Source organism: Typopeltis vanoorti, chromosome 16 (assembly GCF_054136105.1).
Source record: "Typopeltis vanoorti isolate ZY-2024b chromosome 16, IOZ_Tvanoo_1.0, whole genome shotgun sequence".
Classification (NCBI taxonomy): Eukaryota; Metazoa; Arthropoda; class Arachnida; order Uropygi; family Thelyphonidae; genus Typopeltis; species Typopeltis vanoorti.
Window position 1 is genome coordinate 1,135,813 of NC_143564.1, and position 18,333 is coordinate 1,154,145.

Sequence of the window (18,333 nt, forward strand, 5' to 3'; positions counted from 1 at the left end):
TCCTGATTAAGTGTTATCTGTACATCTTCCAAATGCCTTTCAAATTTTCATTATCTTTGTTTTACTTGGGGTGCTTAAGGATCAAAGCTATCTAACTGAGAGGAGACCTCCACATAGCCTTTAAAGGAATGCAGAGAAGTGACCAGGGCTTCTGACCTAATGTCTAGACAAAATTGTATTCTTATTGGCTTAAACCAAAATACAAAATGATGGTACAACATGACAAAATTTTACGGCGGCTGGGAAAAAGAAAAGTCTCATTGCCTATGTTATTGTTGATAGTGATGTTTTCACTCAGTACACTCTGGTGCAGAAAACCACAGTGTACAGAGCAGAGCTAAAACGAGGGCATGGCGAAACAGGTACCCGCCAGAGGCGCAACTAGGTTTGGGGTGCAAAACTTAAAACATTTTTCAAAATTTTTGTCATTTTTGGGTTGGGGGGGGGGGGGAGAATCGCAAATTAGACACTTGCCATAGGCGCTTCATGCCCTCGTTACTGTACTGGTACAGAGGATTTGAAATTGGAAGTGATCACTATTTAGTCTTGAGCAGAATAAAATTGAATTTCATACTGAAAAGAATAACATGTAAGAAAGTTTTAAAGCAAATAAAAGTTGAGCAGCTCTCAGATGTGAACTGTAGACTAAAATACACAAAGATCATTGAAGAAAAAATGAAACAGTTTGAGAACAGGAATCAAACCGTGGCGATTCAGTGGCAAGCCCTGAAGAAAACTGTGACTGATTCAACCAGAGAGGCATGTGGTGAGGTTGTGTGCAAGGATAGAAAAATCAGAACTCCGTGGTATACACAGGAAGTTAAAGAGGCAGTGAAGGAAAAGAGGAAAGCATATCAAAAGTTCCTGGCATATAAGTCAGCTTGTGCTCTTAGAGAATACAGAGATAAAAGTAATAAAACTAAATACTGTGTAAAACTAGCTAAAGAAAAGTAATGGGAGGACTTTGGCAAAAACATAGAAATAAATATCAAGGTGGCAAAATGTTCTAGAGGTTGTTGAAGAAGCTTAGAAATGGAGGAAAGTGTGTTGTAAAAGGAGTGAGAAATGATAAAGGTGTCATGAAAATGGGAGAAAAAGATATCCTTGAAGTATGGAGTAATTACTTTAAAAAATTGCTAAATGAAACAAGCAGTGATAGCACAGTGGAAAAAAATGCTCAACAGGCATACAGTCAGGAATACATATCCATACTTGAAGGTAGAAAAAAACCATCAAAGGCTTGAAATGCGGAAAAGCAACAGGAGTAGATGATATTCGACGAAAAATGCTGAAGTATGGAGGTATAAAAGTCTTACAGTGGTTGCACTGCATAGTTCAGAAGGCCTGGAGAGAGGGACAAATTCCCGATGATTGGAGTAGAGCTCTCATAGTACCCATATATAAAAAGAGGAAATAAAACTGAATGTGAAAATTACAGAGGTATTTCCCTACTGAGTGTTCCTGGTAAGATTTCTGCAAGTATACTTGAGAAACGGTTGAGAAGAATTGTGGAAGAAAAGCTTGGTGAAGAAGAAGCTGGATTCAGGCCAAATAGAGGCAGTCAGGATCAGATCTTCGCTTTACGACAAATAGTTGAGAAATCATGGGAATAAAGCAAAGATCTGTATTTAAGTTTTGTCGATCTGGAAAAGGAATATGACAAGGTGCCAAGAGAGAAGCTATTCAATACGTTACAGTTATATGGTGTCAATGGGGCATTAATCAAGCAATACTTAGTCTTTATTTGAGTTGTAAGTCAGCAGTTAGAATTGAAGGAAGTACAGGAAGATGGTTTAATGTTACATCTGGTGTCAGACAAGGATATACATTATCCCCTCTGTTATTCATTATCTATATGAATCACATTATGAAGGAAAGTGGTATTAAACATGATATCAAAATTGGAGATGTTAATGTCAGCTCTTTGCTTTATATGGACGATGTTATACTTCTAAATAAATCTGCAAGATTCCCTGACTAAATTGAATAACTGTTGTAATAGATATGGTATGAAGGTAAGCAATAAAAAGACAATGAAAACAGGTAGAATCATTGAAAATGTCAACTGCATTGTGAACGGAGAACCTGTGGAACAAGTAAAACATTTCAGCTACTTAGGCACGATTTTTAGTGAAGATGGTAAATTAAATATGAAAATAGACAACAGAATCAACTAAGCTGATATGGTAGGTAGTCAACTGAATAAATTCAAATGGAATAAAGGAAGTCAGAATATTAAATTAGCTGTATACAAGACAGTTTTGTAATAGATTTCATGGTTTGATATGAACACAGATGATTAAGAAAATAACTATTTATTAACTTAAAAGCTAATATTTCGCTGGTATTATATGCAGCATCTTCTGAGCACACAACACAAAGTTTGTTACAAATGCAAAACAACCACAATCCGGTATAACAGTGGGGCTAGTTAAAGTAATTTTCGCATGCAACACAAGACTAAATTTCTAATATGGCGCCATCTAGGTTGAAAAAAGAAAACAAAAATCAAAGTTTTGAAATAGTTTTGGAATTGCTCTCACTGCTGAACTTTCTCACCTACAACACACCTTGTTAACCAACGGTTATAATCGCCATAAAATAGATAACATACTAAATGCTACCCAGAAATCCCCTCTATCTACCACAGAAGATTACAGCAAAACTATCACCATCCCATACATTAAAGGCACATCTGAAAAGATATCTAGGATGCTTAACAAACACCAACTACGCACAGGATTTAAACCTTATGTACAATTAGCAACTCTCATCCATTGGGAGACAGTCATCTTAAGACCAAATTAATATTTATTACTTTTATTTTATTTCATTTTTTCAAACTTCCTAAGACTATCATTTAGACTACTGTTTCAAAACTTTGATTTTTTTTTTTTTTTTTTTTTTTTTACCTAGATGGTGCCATATTAGGACTTTAGTCTTGTGTTGCATGCTGCAATTACTTTTACTAGTCCTACTGTTACACCGGATTGTGGTTGTTTTGCATTTGTAACAAACTTTGTGTTGTGTGCTCTGAAGATGCTGGATATAATACCAGTGAAATATTAGCTTTTAAGTTAATAAATAGTTATTTTCTTAATCATCTGTGTTCATATCAAATTGTGAAATCTATTACAAAAATGTCTGACGAACAGATAAGCTTATCCACGCGTGTATACAAGACAGTGTTCAAACCAGTTTTAACCTATGGATCTGAGAGCTGGGTCAGAAGTAAAACACTTGACCAAAGACGAGAGACTGCAGATTTGAGAGTCCTGAGAAAGATTAGGGGAGTGAACAGATGGCATCAGTGGTAATATCATATTAAAAATGAGGATATTAGGAAAGAACTTGACATTGTCAGCATCCAGGAATGCATTAGCAGAGCTAATCTCAGGCGGTATGATCACTTAAACAGAATGGGCAAGGAAAGATTAGCAAAACAAGTGTTCTCTGCCAGGTTGGCAGGAAAACGACCCAGAGGAAGCCCAATATATAGATGGATTGATACAGTACAAAGTGCCTTAGACGACAGAAATATAAGATCTGATAATATTGGAGTCTTAGTAACAGACTGATTTGGAGGAAAATTGTAGATAGGAAGTTAGTAATGATGTAATTTTTTCATGTAGTACTGTCATATACTGTACAACCCTGGAGGGTACATGGCAGGAATTTCATGATGATGAGTTTTCTTCTGTCTTCTAGTATGTGAAGCCCACACTCTTGTTGAGCTTTTAAATTATTTGTGGATGAGACTGCACCTATGATAATTTTTGCTGCTCTTGATTGTACTCTGTCAAGTTTTTTTTTTATATGAAGAGCTGTAATTTCACTACAGCTATTCATCAGCAGCTACTCTTGAAATCGAAACTAATCTACATGAATAAATATGAATGTGGGAAATTATTTTTAACTTGCACAACAAAAGCTATGTACTAGCACTCACAGAAGGCACACTTCCTAGAGATGTTAAGTCCAGTCATTTTCATTTCCTCTTTGTAGCCTGTGTGCATGTTTGTTTTATATTGTATGCCCAGCAATGTCTCTTATAGACAAAATACTGGAGTCATGAAACTACCAAAACAGTTCTGGATACATTCTCAGTGAAAATTATCTAACATTAAAAAAAAATACCAATTTTATTTAAAAAAATTTTCATATGTAAAAACACAAAGTGTTAGTATAGTTTAATAAGAATATCAGGAAGTTATCCATTCTATTGCAACAATGTATTAATATGCCAATTATATTATTAAATAACTGTATATAATATTTAGTCATCTGGGTTTCTCGATGATATGAAGTGATGAAATGCGAAAGTGGCGAAAGGAATGCAGAGGTTAGTTAAAAATGGTTATATGGTTCTAGAGTGCACTCAGTGATGAGAGACTGAATTTTATAGGTTAGAATATTTGGTTGATATGTGGAAAAAGAGGGGATAGGAAAGGAACATAACATAACATAATATAGTAAAATTACTAAAGGAGTTTTAGAGAATGAATGCAGAAGAAATTTTTCAATACATAACAGAACAAGAAACCCTGAAAAAGGTGTGTAAAAGTATTCTAAGGAAGGGTATGAATAGTTTGTCTTACTTTCTTTTTCTTAGAGAGTAGTAAATGAATGGAATGTCAGAGAAAGTCATGAACACTTTGTTAGTGAATGACTTTTAAGTCATATAAGGAAACTTATGACAGATACTATGGAGATAATTTTATGTGAACCTAGTTTTCAATGCACTACTGATATAAAATGTTGAATGAACAATTAATTAGTTTCAGTGCATTTTTGAAAGCACATTTAATGTAATAATCCTGAAGAGAACCAAAATAATTATTACATTAAAAATTCTTTCATTTTAACTAATATTTTTAATAGAACTATGTTTAAAATAAAAATTCTTATACAATCACTCTCATTTCATAAAACACTGCTGTAACAAACTTAGAGTAACAAGTAATAAAAAATTATAACAAACTACTAAGAAGTTTGTTATAATTTCAAGCTCATTTTAGCAATATTATGCTAAAATGAGCTTGAAATTTTTCCCTATGTTTGAAATTGGTGCTTAAGTTATTATTATTATTTAACGCCTCCAGGGAGTCCAAAGACTCATCGAGGGAGCATGCCAACAGCATTGAACGATTGGTCCCCTTCCAACTACTAACCGTGCTCAAACTTACTAAGGCCAGATAACTGGGAGGAGCCTCCACAGCCATTTGGGGAATGCAGAGAACCGACCAGGGCTTCTGACCTGATGTCCAATCCTCACCTTCTCATGGCACCCTGTTGGTTATCTACCTGGATAGTGAATGAACAACGATGGGCTAGCACTTTGGGATTTAGCCAAACAAATTGTATTCTTATTGGCTTAAACCATAATTCAAAATGATGGAATTTCATGCCAGTTGGGGCATCATCACCCATAACAGAAAGGTCAGAGTAGAGTTCTACTCCAATCATCTGGAATGAAAATAGGCAAAAATACTGAAAACATTAACTGCATCCTGAATGGAGAACCAATAGGACAAGTAAAATATTTTGGTTGTTTATGTACAATTTTTGGTGAAGATGACAAATTAAATTTGGAAATAGACAGCAAAATTAGCAAAGCAGGAATGGTAAGAAGTCAACGGAATAAATTTATATGGAATGAGAGAGAGAGAAAGGGATTAGTCAAAACACTAAACTAGCTGTATACAAGACAATGTTCAAACCAATTTTAACTTATGGATCTGAGAGCTGGGGTAGAAATAAATTCTTGATCAGAGACTGGAGACCACAGGTATGAGTCCCGAGAAAGATTAAGAGACTGAACAGATAGCATCAATGGCAGTGTTAGATCTTGAATGGGGACTCTTTCAACAAAAGAGTCATTCATTCAAGATTTAACAAGAAACACAATTCTGAGCTAGAAATACTTGTACTATTAGTTAAGAAAGCAAAATATAAAAGAAAACCTGTTACAATTACCTTAGAAAGAAGTAAAGTTGAGGAGAAAATTGTATGGGGTGCTTAAGGGTCAAAGCTGTATAACTGAGAGGAGACCTCCACATAGCCTTTAAAGGAATGCGGAGAACCGACCAGGGCTTCTGACCTAATGTCCAATCCTCACCTTCTCGTGGTGCACCCTGTTGGGTATCTAATTTGATACTGAACGAACGAGGATGGGCTGGCAATTTGGGATTTAGCCGACCAAATTGTATTCTTATTGGTTAAACCAAAATAAAAAATGATGGTACAACATGACAAAATTTCATGCCGGCTGGGGCGTCGCCCGGTTAAACAAGGCCCCTGTTGTTTTCGCCAGGGAACCAGGGCGAACAGCGAAAAGTCAGCTACTGGAACAAATCTGAAAACAAACCCCAACTCAACATCACCAGAGTTAAAGATCGGTACTATCAACGCAAGAAGCCTGAATGGCAAAGAAATGGAGCTAGCTGAGGAATTAGATAAGTACCAGATCGACATAATAGGGGTGACTGAAACAAAAAAGACCAAAACTGGTGAGATCTTTCTGAGCAATAAATACAAAATGTTATATTCAGGCAATAACAATCAAGGAAAAGAAGGAGTAGCCATAGTATTCAACACAAAATACGAGGCTAATCTTCTTGAATGGCAGTCAGTCTCAAGTAGAGTAATGTGGGCAAATATGAGAATGGGGAACTGGACAATGAGACTTATTTGTGCCTATGGTCCCACAGAAGGTTCTACTAAGGTAGAAGTGGAGGAATTTTTTGAGGCTTTAGAAAAAGCAACTGACACAATGAAAAAGGAAAAGTTGGTCCTTGTTGGGGATCTAAATAGTAGAGTAGGAAATGATTGTGAGACATACAAAAATATTTTGGGAAAATTTGGAGAAAAGAGCAAAGCTAATAATAATGGCAAATATCTGTTGGATTTCTGCTCAGGACATGGACTGGTTATTACTAACACCATGTTCCAACATAAAAATGTGCACAAATTCACATGGAGAGAAGAGGCCAGGAATAAGAAAAGTCTCATTGACTATGTTATTGTTGATAGTGATGTTTTCTCCCTGGTGCAAGACACCAGAGTGTACAGAGGATTTGAAATTGGAAGTGATCACTATTTAGTCTTGAGCAGGATAAAATTGAATTTCATATTGAAAAGAATAACATGTAAGAAAGTTTTAAAGCGAATAAAAGTTGAGCAGCTCTCAGATGTGAACTGTAGACTAAAATACAGAAATATTATTGAAAAGAAAATGAAAGAGTTTGAGAACAGGAATCAAACCTTGGAGATTCAGTGGCAAACTCTGAAGGAAACATTGATTGATTCTGCCAGAGAGGCATGTGGTGAGGTTGTGTGCAAAGATAAAAAAATCAGAACACCCTGGTGGACACAGGAAGTTAAAGAGGCAGTGAAGGAAAAGAAGAAAGCATATCAAAAGTTCCTGGCAAATAAGTCAGCTTTTACTCTTACAGAATACAGAGACAAATGTAAGAAAGCTAAACAGTGTGTAAAACTAGCTAAACAAAAGTCATGGGAGGACTTTGGCAAGAATATAGAAAATAAATATCAAGAAGGTGGCAAAATATTCTGGAGGTTGTTGAAGAAGCTTAGGAATGGAGGAAAGAGTGCTGTAAAAGGAATTAGAGATGATAAAGGTGAAATGAAAACAGGAGAAAAAGATATCCTTGAAGTGTGGAGTAATTACTTTGAAAAACTGCTAAATGAAACAAGCAGTGATGATAGCACAGTGATAAAAAACACTGACCAGGCATGCAGTCAGGAATACATATCCATACTTGAAGTAGAAAAAGCCATCAAAGGCTTGAAATGTGGAAAGGCAGCAGGAGTAGATGATATTCGACCAGAAATGCTGAAGTATGGTGGTATAAGAGTCTTACAGTGGCTGCACTGCATAGTTCAGAAAGCCTGGACAGAGGGACGAATTCCCGATGATTAGAGTAGAGCTCTCATAGTACCCATATATAAAAAGGGAAATAAAACTGAATGTGAGAATTACAGAGGTATTTCCCTACTGAGTGTTCCTGGCAAGATCTATGCAAGTATACTTGAGAAACGGTTGAGAAGAATTGTGGAAGAAAAGCTTGGTGAAGAACAAGCTGGATTCAGGCCAAATAGAGGCTGTCAGGATCAGATCTTCACTTTACGACAAATAGTCGAGAAAGCATGGGAATATAACAAAGATCTGTATTTAAGTTTTGTCGATTTGGAAAAGGCATATGACAAGGTGCCAAGAGAGAAGCTATTCAATACGCTGCAGTTATATGGTGTCAATGGGGCATTATATCAAGCAATACTTAGTCTTTATTTGAGTTGTGAGTCAGCAGTTAGAATTGAAGGAAGTACAGGAAGATGGTTTAATGTTAAATATGGTGTGAGACAAGGATGTACATTATCCCCTCTGTTATTCATTATCTATATGGATCACATTATGAAGGAATGTGGTATTAAACCTGATATCAAAATTGGAGATGTTAATGTCAGCTCTTTGCTTTATGTGGATGATGTTATACTTCTAAATAAATCCGCTACAAGTCTGCAAGATTCTCTGACTAAATTGAATAGCTGTTGTAATAGATATGGTATGAAGGTCAGCAATAAAAAGACAAAGACAATGAAAATAGGCAGAATCATTGAAAATGTCAACTGTGTTGTGAATGGAGAACCTGTGGAACAAGTAAAACATTTCAGCTACTTAGGCACAATTTTTACTGAAGATGGTAAACTAAATATAGAAATAGACAACAGAATCAGCAAAGCTGGTATGGTGGGAAGTCAATTGAATAAATTCATATGGAATAAGAGAGAAATTAGTCGGAACACTAAATTAGCTGTATACAAGACTGTGTTCAAACCAATTTTAACTTATGGATCTGAGAGCTGGGTCAAAAGTAAAACACTTGACCAAAGACTAGAGACCGCAGATATGAGAGTCCTGAGAAAGATTAGAGGCGTGAACAGATGGCATCAATGGCAATATCATATTAAAAATTAGGATATTAGGAAAGAACTTGACATTGTCAGCATTCAGGAATGCGTTAGCAGAGCTAATCTCAGATGGTATGGTCACTTAAATAGAATGGGAGAGGAAAGATTAGCAAAACAAGTGTTCTCTGCCAGGTTGGCAGGAAAACGACCCAGAGGAAGACCAAGATATAGGTGGATTGATACGGTACAAAGTGCCTTAGACGATAGAAATATAAGATCTGATAATGTTGGAGTCTTAACAAGTAACAGACTGATTTGGAGGAAAATTGTAGATAGGAAGTTAGTAATGATGTAATTTTTTCGTGTAGTACTGTCATATCCTGTACACCCCTTGAGGGTACATGGCAGGAATTTGATGATGATGATGATGATGAGAAAATTGTATGCCTAAGTAGAATTATATTGTTAAAGTTATTGATGTCAAAATTATACTCTGTGCAAGAATGTAAATCTAAGTGCAAACAAAGGTTCAAAGGTTACTAAATAGCTTCCTACGATGACGTAACGCCCGCAACGGAAGCATTTGTGGAAGGCGAACTGAACTCGCGTTCGGCGAAATGAGCGCTCTTCAAGGAGCAGAAGTGTGATGCAATCGCGTAGGGGCGAATAGGAGAGCACAATGAGAGATCCTCCAATATAAAAAGAGGGTGCTACGAAGGAGAATAAAAAAGCGAGTTCACTCGGGTTTGAACCCCGTTTTTTCTGTTCCTGTTTTCTCGTGTGGTCAAGCAGAGTACTGACCGATCGACAGTGCTGAAAGTAATCTCCTTCCTGGTTGCTATCTGAAGGAGTCTGGCATGCTATACGTAAGCTGACGGCGACCAACTATGGCCATCGGTAAAAGTTTACCCATGCGCGACAGCGGAAAAGTTCCCCAAAAAGGATGGCCAAGATGACGATATCGATCCAGTACAGAGCGTTTGTGCGGCAAAGTGCAAGGAATGGCGATTTGCATCTATCAGCGTAACCTCCACGTGTACGTGACACAATAAAGCAGAAAGACATATGACTACAAAGGACAGACGAAAGAAGCACAATATCCTCTCAGGACACTGGTGATGTACAGTAAATTCCTTATTCTTGTAACAATTAGTATTGGGGCAAAGGGAGAAGAACAGATTTCTAATTGAGAAGAAAGAAAACTTTTAAGTGACTTTTGTGCTCAGTAATGTGTTTAATCATATTGGACTAGTAGTCTGAAAGCCTGAGAGTATGCAACACTTAGTTGAAGGTGAATTGATCTTTGTTAGCAAGTTTTACTTAGAATTTTGAACTAGTGTTTTATGATGAATGTGCACAGATTTTTCCTCAGTTCTCCGGAGAAGACATAGACGATGTGAGATTTAACCTAGAGATGTAAATAGAGTATTTGATAATTAGAATGTTCCCTATTGCTTAGCTAGTGAATTAGAATTTTGATATGACATACCTTTGATGCGTGGAAGTTTACTGTATGTAATTTGATAATTAATAAACATGTTTTTTCTATGTAAGCCTGAGTTAGTCTGAGCATGAGACTGATTTTACCACTCGCTAAAGTTCAAACCTGTGAATAAGGGGAAATTAAAGAAAGTTATAGGCCATGACTACAATGTTGAAGTTTCTATAGGCACTTAATACTTTAACAAGATTAGGTAATACTTGAACTCTGGGAAAGTTTCTTTGTACAAGAATTCTTCTGTACTAGGACTCTGGCTGGCGCAGCTATATCAAACAAATTTTGTCAGAGTTCCAAAAGGAGAAGTGGCCCCAGAGAGATAGGTTAGAGATTTCAGGCTTAGTAGGCATGACGGGGATTTAGGATAGAGAAATAACAGAAAAGTGATGCCATAACAATGGCACAGCCAACGTAACAATGAACCAGTCAACATAAAGAATCATTCCTAGCAGCTGTAACAATAGTGCAGTCGACATAACAGGCAGTATCATATTAAAAACGAAAATATTAAAAAAGAACTTGACATTGTCAACAGAGCTAATCTCAGGAGGTATGGTCACTTAAACAGAATTGGAGAGGAAAGATTAGCAAAATAAATGTTCTTCGCCAGGTCGGCAGGAAAAAGACCCAGAGGAAAACCAAGATGTAGGTGGATTGATACAGTAAAAAGTGTCTTAGAAGATAGAAACATAAGATCTGATAATATTGGATTGTTGACAGATAACCTGCTACATCTGGAGGAAAAAAAATTGTTGATAGGAAGATTTTTTCTTTTCTTTTTTTTTTTTATGTCAAGCCCATACACAAGAGGTTGGTTGATCAACTTATAGTACATTAGTACCATATATGGGTAGTGGGTTGGGAAAGGAGGAACTTATTTACATTTGATTTGAAAGACTGTATATTCCTTGGTAAATACAACAGGGGGAAGTCTGTTCCACAATACAGCAGTTGCAGGGATGAAGGAAGAGGAAAAGAAACTTGTTTTATTTGTTTCGAGGTGCACTGTGAAAGGATGTTGAGCAGCAGCTGCACATGTTCCAACAGACTTAGTACTAAGTGGAGGAATTATTGATGTCATTTCAGATGAACATTTCCCATGGAAATGTAGAATATACATATTGCAGAAACCAAACGTCTGTGCGAAAGTGGGGGGGGGGGGGAGCACGTTGGTAAGAGATGGATCATTAATAAGTCTAATTGCTCTCCTCTGTATTGAGTCAAGCATTTTGAGGGAGCTTTTAGGGGCCCCACCTCATATGTGAGAGCAGTATTCAAATCACAAAGCTGGGCAGATTTGTGATTTGTATAACGTTAACAGCTGTTCAAAGGTGAAGTAACATCTTGAGTGAAAGAGAAATCCTAGTTTTTTTTTTTTTGAAGCTGAGGATGCAATGGTTGTGATGTGTTTGCGCTGGAGAGGCCTGATGTCAGAGTAATTCCAAGAAGAAAAATTTCATCTTGTCTGGAAATTTGAATGTTGTCAAAAATAATACTTGGAGAAAATGGTTCTTTTTTTATGAGAAATAAGACAGAACTGGGTTTTATTAGCACTGAAATTGATAAGGTTATCTGAACCCAATTGGAGGATGGCTTGAAGATCAGAACTGACAGCAGTTGTGGTTGATGCTATATAGGCTGAGGTGAATTGTGTAGAGTAAGGTTTATTAAATGAAAAGGAGGATTGCAGTATGCTGTCATTGGCAAAACTGTGTATTGGGTTGGAGATCAACTGAAGTAAGTCGCTGATATATAGTAGGAAGAGGGTTGGTGAGAGGACGGAACCTTTATGGAACCCCGGCATTAGTTGAATAGTGAGAGGACAAGGAACCATCCACCATCACACACAGTGTGCGTCCAGACAGAAAGCTAGCAATCCAATTACAAAAGTCCTGAGACAGACCAAATGATGGTAGTTTGCTTAGTATGCCTTTGTGCCAGAACCAGTCAAAAGCTTTCGAGATATCAAGTGCAAGAACTTGAGATTCAACAAACTTCTCCATGGCATTTGTCCAGAGATGGGTGACATATGTGAGCAGATCTCCTGTTGATCAGCAGCAACGAAATCCATACGGGTAGTCATTTATTAGGTGGGTGCCTTCAAGGTAGTGTAGGAGTTGGGAATTGATGATTTTTTCCATTACTTTAGAAGACTGAGGTAAGTGAGATAGGGAAGTAGTTGGACGGCAGTGACTTGTTGCTCTTCTTGGGAATGGGTTGAATATAGGCCAATTTCTAGGTTGTGATATAGATACCAGTGGAGTAAGAGAGAGTATATACAGGAAGCATAGGATAGGAGTCAGATCTGGTGCACAAACTTTCAGGACAATAGGAACAATGCCATCAGGTCCAGGAGACTTTTTTTGTCTCCTGGACCTGATCAGAAAAGTACTGTCTAATTTGGACAGTACTTTTCTGATCTTTTTTTGGCAAATGGATATGAGGGGCATTGTATGTTGAGCATGTGGAATAGTTGGGGAGCAATTACCATTGTCAATTATGCATGCACTGGAAGAAAAGTGTGAAGCCAGAAGATTGGCTTTTTCTGTTGGTGATGATACAATAGAGCTATCTGGGTATGGTAGGGGTGGGAATAGTGTTGGGTAGAAGTTTCAACCAATTACTTTGGCAAGAGAACAAAAAAGCTCAGCTGCTGTTTGGCCAGTCTGCTAGTTTCCTGCTTTTTGCTTTTTCAAACTCTGTTTTGGAAGCATTGATTTTTTTTTTTTTTTTTTTTGCATCTGTTTTGGGCTTCAGTATAAGCTCTAAAGGAGGATGGAGTTCTTGACACATCTTTTGGAGAACCAGGATATAGTTATTCTTGTAGAAAGGCTCATACTCTGGTTAAACATGATTATTATTTAAGGAGTTGACAGTGTATACTAGAATATAAATTAAATCAAACTTTAATATATACTTTCCCATATTTCGTCAAATTCACTTTGACATCTTCATGGGAACTTAAGATAAAGACATGTGCACGCAAGTACTACATAACAGCAAATGAGAAACGAAGCTACCGTTTTCCTAAAGTCCTGATGGTGCTCTCTAGCGGACTATATTAGGTGTTCTTGGACTTTGGGCTGAAGTTCTCCTGATGTATGTTTCCCAAATTTAGGGCAGTCTCATGCATCCAACTTTGTTGAGGTTTGGCATGTTCCTAAGGGCCAGGCTGATTCCATGAATAGGCTTTCATATTTGAACTTGCTGTGGTGTATTACTGTGGCTTTTTTACCACCTTATTCTGTGGCAAGTATCCAGAGTATGGTCTGCAAGCCCAGCGTGACTGTACTGGTCAAATCAGATGTAATTCTTATGTTCTGAGATTCTGATATTTGCTGTCCTACCTGTTGGGCCAAAATGGGACAAAACAGCTGCAAGGGACCTGGTATACACCAGGCAGGTCCAGGGGAAGTGGTTGGTCTTTAGTGGAGCGGATAAAGGATGCCAATTTTCTACCTGGTCTGTAAAAAGAGGTCAAGTCATGTTTTTTTAGGATTTTCTTGATTTTTTCCAAGGTGCCTCGGATGTAGGGAATGGTGATGGATTTAGAGTCATCTTTTTTGTGAAGGAGGGGGAGGAGGTTGTGGATTACTGGTTTTAGTATTTTTTTGGATTTTTTTTTTGGGGGAGGGGGGGGTAGCCATTGGCTGAGAAAATGTTAAGGATGTGATTTATTTCAGTGGTTAAGGCTTTGTCATTTGAACAGATTAGTATAGCCCTGTTGACTAGTGTCTTAATAACTCCATATTGTTGTCGGGGAGAGGGAATTGGTGAATGTATCTGCCTGTATGGGTGGGTTTTCTATAAACTCAGAAAACCAAGGTTCCATCAGGCTGGCAGGTGACTAGTGTGTCTAGGAAGGGGAGGCTATTGTTTTCCTCTTTTTCCAGGGTGAACTTGATGCTGGGGTGTTGGTTGTTTAAGTGTGCTAAGAAGGAGAGGAGTGTATCCGAGCCATGTGGCCAAATAGCGAACACTTCATCAATGTAGCGAAACCATATGGTAGGTTTTTGTGGGGCAGAGTTTAAGGCTTTCTCTTCAAAAGTCTCCATAAAGAAGTTGGCCAAGGGTGGGGAAAGTGGTGAACCCATGGCTGTCCCCTCTATCTGTTTGTAGAATTTTTGCTGCCAAACAAAATAGCCTGAGTTCATTGTGAACTGAAATAGGGCTGAGATATAGGGAGGAAATTTAGCTTGGATTAGCTCTAAGGTTCTTTGAGGGGGAAATTTGTGAATAAGGAGGAGACGTCAAAACTGACCATTATGTTGGAATGTAAGGTTTTCTACACTGGTTTTGAAGTAGGCTGAGTTTTTTATGTGTGATGGTGTGTTGCCAGTATAGTGTGTGAGCACTTTGGCTAAATATTTAGGTAGTTTGTACATGGGGGAATCAATGCCATCCACTATGGGACATGATGGCACATTTTCTTTATGTATTTTTGGGAGCCCATATATATGGGGGGGGGGGATCTAGAGTTATATGGTTTTAGTTTGTTAGTAACCTCCACAGGCCAAGAAGTGACCTTCTTAAGGAGCCTATGGAGTTTTCTAATTTGTGAGTTGGTGGGATTGTATTCAATGGGGAGGTAAGTTCCCCGATCTAATAGTAAAGCATTAAGCTTACCTGTGTAGTCAGTATAACTGAGTACCACAGTGGCGTTTCCCTTATCTGCTTTGGTGATAACTATTTCTTTGTTTTTCTTCATTTCCTGTAGAGACTTATATGCGCTATTGGATATGTTGGTTTTTTGGTGGTCATGCTTTTGTGAGAACACAGGCTACATCCAATCTAATATCATTGGCGATGTGGTTTGGAAGGTGGTGAATCCCACGTTCAATCTGGATCATTAATTCCTCGGCCAGTATTTTCCTAGGAGCAATGGCGAAGTTGTGACCATGTGACAGAGTGCTTCAGGGTTCAAAATAACTGAAGAAAGGTTAACTATAGTGTTGGTTTTTAGTTTTGGTTTGGACATCGAGTTCTTTTTTAATTTATCAAACTTGTTGATATGTCGACCCAGTATTTTTTCTAATTCTTTATTTGCCACAGTGCACAAGATGTCATGTAGAATTGACCAAAGTTCGTGATTTAGCATATTAGAAAGCTCTTCCTCTAACGCTAAAATAGCTTTGTTTGTGTCAGCTAGGGAACTGCGTGTAGAATTAATAAGTTCCAGTAGCTAAGCAAAGTAAAGCAAAACATAATGACATAATGGTCAGTTTTGACATCTCCTCCTTATTCATAAATGTCCCCCTCAAAGAAACCGTAGAGCTAATCCAAGCTAAATTTCCTCCCAATATCTCAGCCCTATTTCAGTTCACAATGAACTCAGGCAATTTCGTTTGGCAGGAAAATTTCTACAGACAGATAGAGGGGACAGCCATGGATTCACCACTTTCCCCCACCCTTAGCCAACTTCTTTATGGAGACTTTTGAAGAGAAACCCTTAAACTCTGCCCCACAAAAACCTACCATATGGCTTCACTAAGTTGATGATGTGTTCGCTATTTGGCCACATGGCTCGGATACACTCCTCTCCTTCTTAGCACACTTAAACAACCAACACCCCAGAATCAAGTTCACCCTGGAAAAAGAGGAAAACAATAGCCTCCCCTTCCTAGACACATTAGTCACCTGCCAGCCTGATGGAACCTTGGTTTTCTGAGTTTATAGAAAACCCACCCATACAGGCAGATACATTCACCAACAATCCCCTCCCCCACCCACACACACACACAACAATATGGAGTTATTAAGGCACTATTCAACAGGGCTAAACTAATCTGTTCAAATGACAAAGCCCTAACCACTGAACTAAATCACATCCTTAACACTTTCTCAGCCAATGGCTACCCCCCCCCCCAAAAAAAAAATCCAAAAAATGCTAAAACCAGTAATCCACAACCCCCCCCCCCCCCATTTACAAAAAAAGATTACTCTAAATCCATTATCATTTATCAAATCCATTCCCTACATCTGAGGCACCTCGGAAAAAATCAAGAAAATCCTAAAAAAACATGACTTGACCTCTTATTACAGACCATATAGAAAATTGGCATTCCTTATCCGCTCCACTGAAGACCAACCACTTCCCCTGGACCTACCTGGCGTATACCAGGTTTCTTGCAGCTGTAAACTGTCCTATTTTGGCCAAACAGGCAGGACAGCAAATATCATGAATCTCCGAACATAAGGACTACATCCGATTTCACCAGTACAGTCACTCTGGGCTTACAGACCATGCTCTGGATACTTGCCAGAGAATAAGGTGGAAAAAAAGCCACGTAATACACCACAGCAAGTTCAAATATGAAAGACTATTCATGGAATCAGCCTCAGCCTTTAGGAACATGCCAAATCTCAACAAATTTGGATGCATGAGACTGCCCCAAATTTGGGAAACATCTAATACATGTATGTTTCCCAAGAACATCTAATATAGCCCCGCTAGAGGGCACCATCAGGACTTTAGGAAAACGGTAGCTTCGTCACTTCGTTTCTCATTTGCTGTTATGTAGTACTTGCATGCACATATCTTTATTTTAAGTTCCCATGAAAATGGCAAAGTGACATTGACGAAATATGGGAAAGTATATATTAAAGTTTGATTTAATTTATATTCTAGTATATGCTGTCAATTCCTTAAGTATTTAATAATCAGGGTTTAGTTAGGGAATGGTAGTTCAGAGTAGTGTGTGGAATGTATGTTTCCATGCTAGTGAGGATTACTTTGGTGATAAGTGCGGTATGTTTGGGTTGGAGGGCTGGAAGATAGTCCAACCACGAGAATGTGGCACAGAAGTTGTGAAGGCTGTCCCACTTGGCACTGTTATAATGTCAAACTATTCTTGAATAGGAGTGGCTGTGTAAGCGTCGTTCCATGGGAGAGGAGAGGCGCACTAGATTGCAGTCAGAATTACCTAGGGGCCCACTACTTTCACTATGTATTTTGAAGGGTCATTTGTGAGGAAGAGATCTAGGGTGTTTGGGGAGTGGTTCAGGTTATATGTTATTCTGGTTGGCATCTGAAGAAGTTGTAATTGTAGTAATGGAAATTTTCATGTAGTACAGTACTATCATAAGATCTTGTACATCCCCTGAGTATATATGTCAGGAAATTGATGAGTATGATGAGTTAGAAATTTTTCAAGGCACTCATACTCAGATCTTCAGTCCAACGGCCATGACCATTCAATTTATCCCATTAGGGGGTCCCAATTAGGACCCTAGGCCCAAGTTTTGTTGCCTTTCTTCAGCTTCTTATGCTCATCTGAAATAACATCAATAATTCCTCTGCTCAGTACTAAGCTCATTGGAACACGTGCAGCTTCTGCACAACATCCCTTCACAGTACACCTAGAAACAAACAGAATAAGGTTCTTTTCCTATTCCTTCATCCCTGCAACTGCTACACTGTGGAACAGTCTTCCACCTGCTGTGTTTCCCAAAGAATACGATTTAAAGTCATTCAAATCAAATGTAAACAAATTCTTCCTTTCCCAACCTACCACCCATACACGGTAGCAATGTACTATAGGTTGACCAACCAACCTCCTGTGTATGGGCCAAACATACAAAAAAAAAAAAGCTTCATTTACTCAATGTTAGTGCTTGCATGCACATATCGTTGCTTTGTGATCACTGATGATGGCAATGTAACGTTGCCAAAATATAGGAAGTATTAATTAATATTTAGATTACATTGTAATTTCCAGAAAAATAATAGTTATAATGTAGTTATAACAATTCTTTATTTTAATAACGATGAGTTTGATATAGAGAGAGGCAACTGTGTATGACTTGACTACACTTAACTCAGATTATTTAATACCTAGCCAACTCATGGTACTAATATATAATAGATTAACAAACCTTTAGTAGGTGGAATTTACATTAAAAGTTAC

At 37.8% G+C, this 18,333-nt stretch overlaps 1 protein-coding gene across 1 annotated transcript in view; it reads right to left on the reverse strand.

Annotated features, from left to right (window-relative positions):
- LOC150097827 (isobutyryl-CoA dehydrogenase, mitochondrial-like) overlaps positions 1–18,333 on the reverse strand; it is a 289,762-nt gene that overhangs the window by 16,632 nt on the left and 254,797 nt on the right. The window lies entirely within an intron of this gene.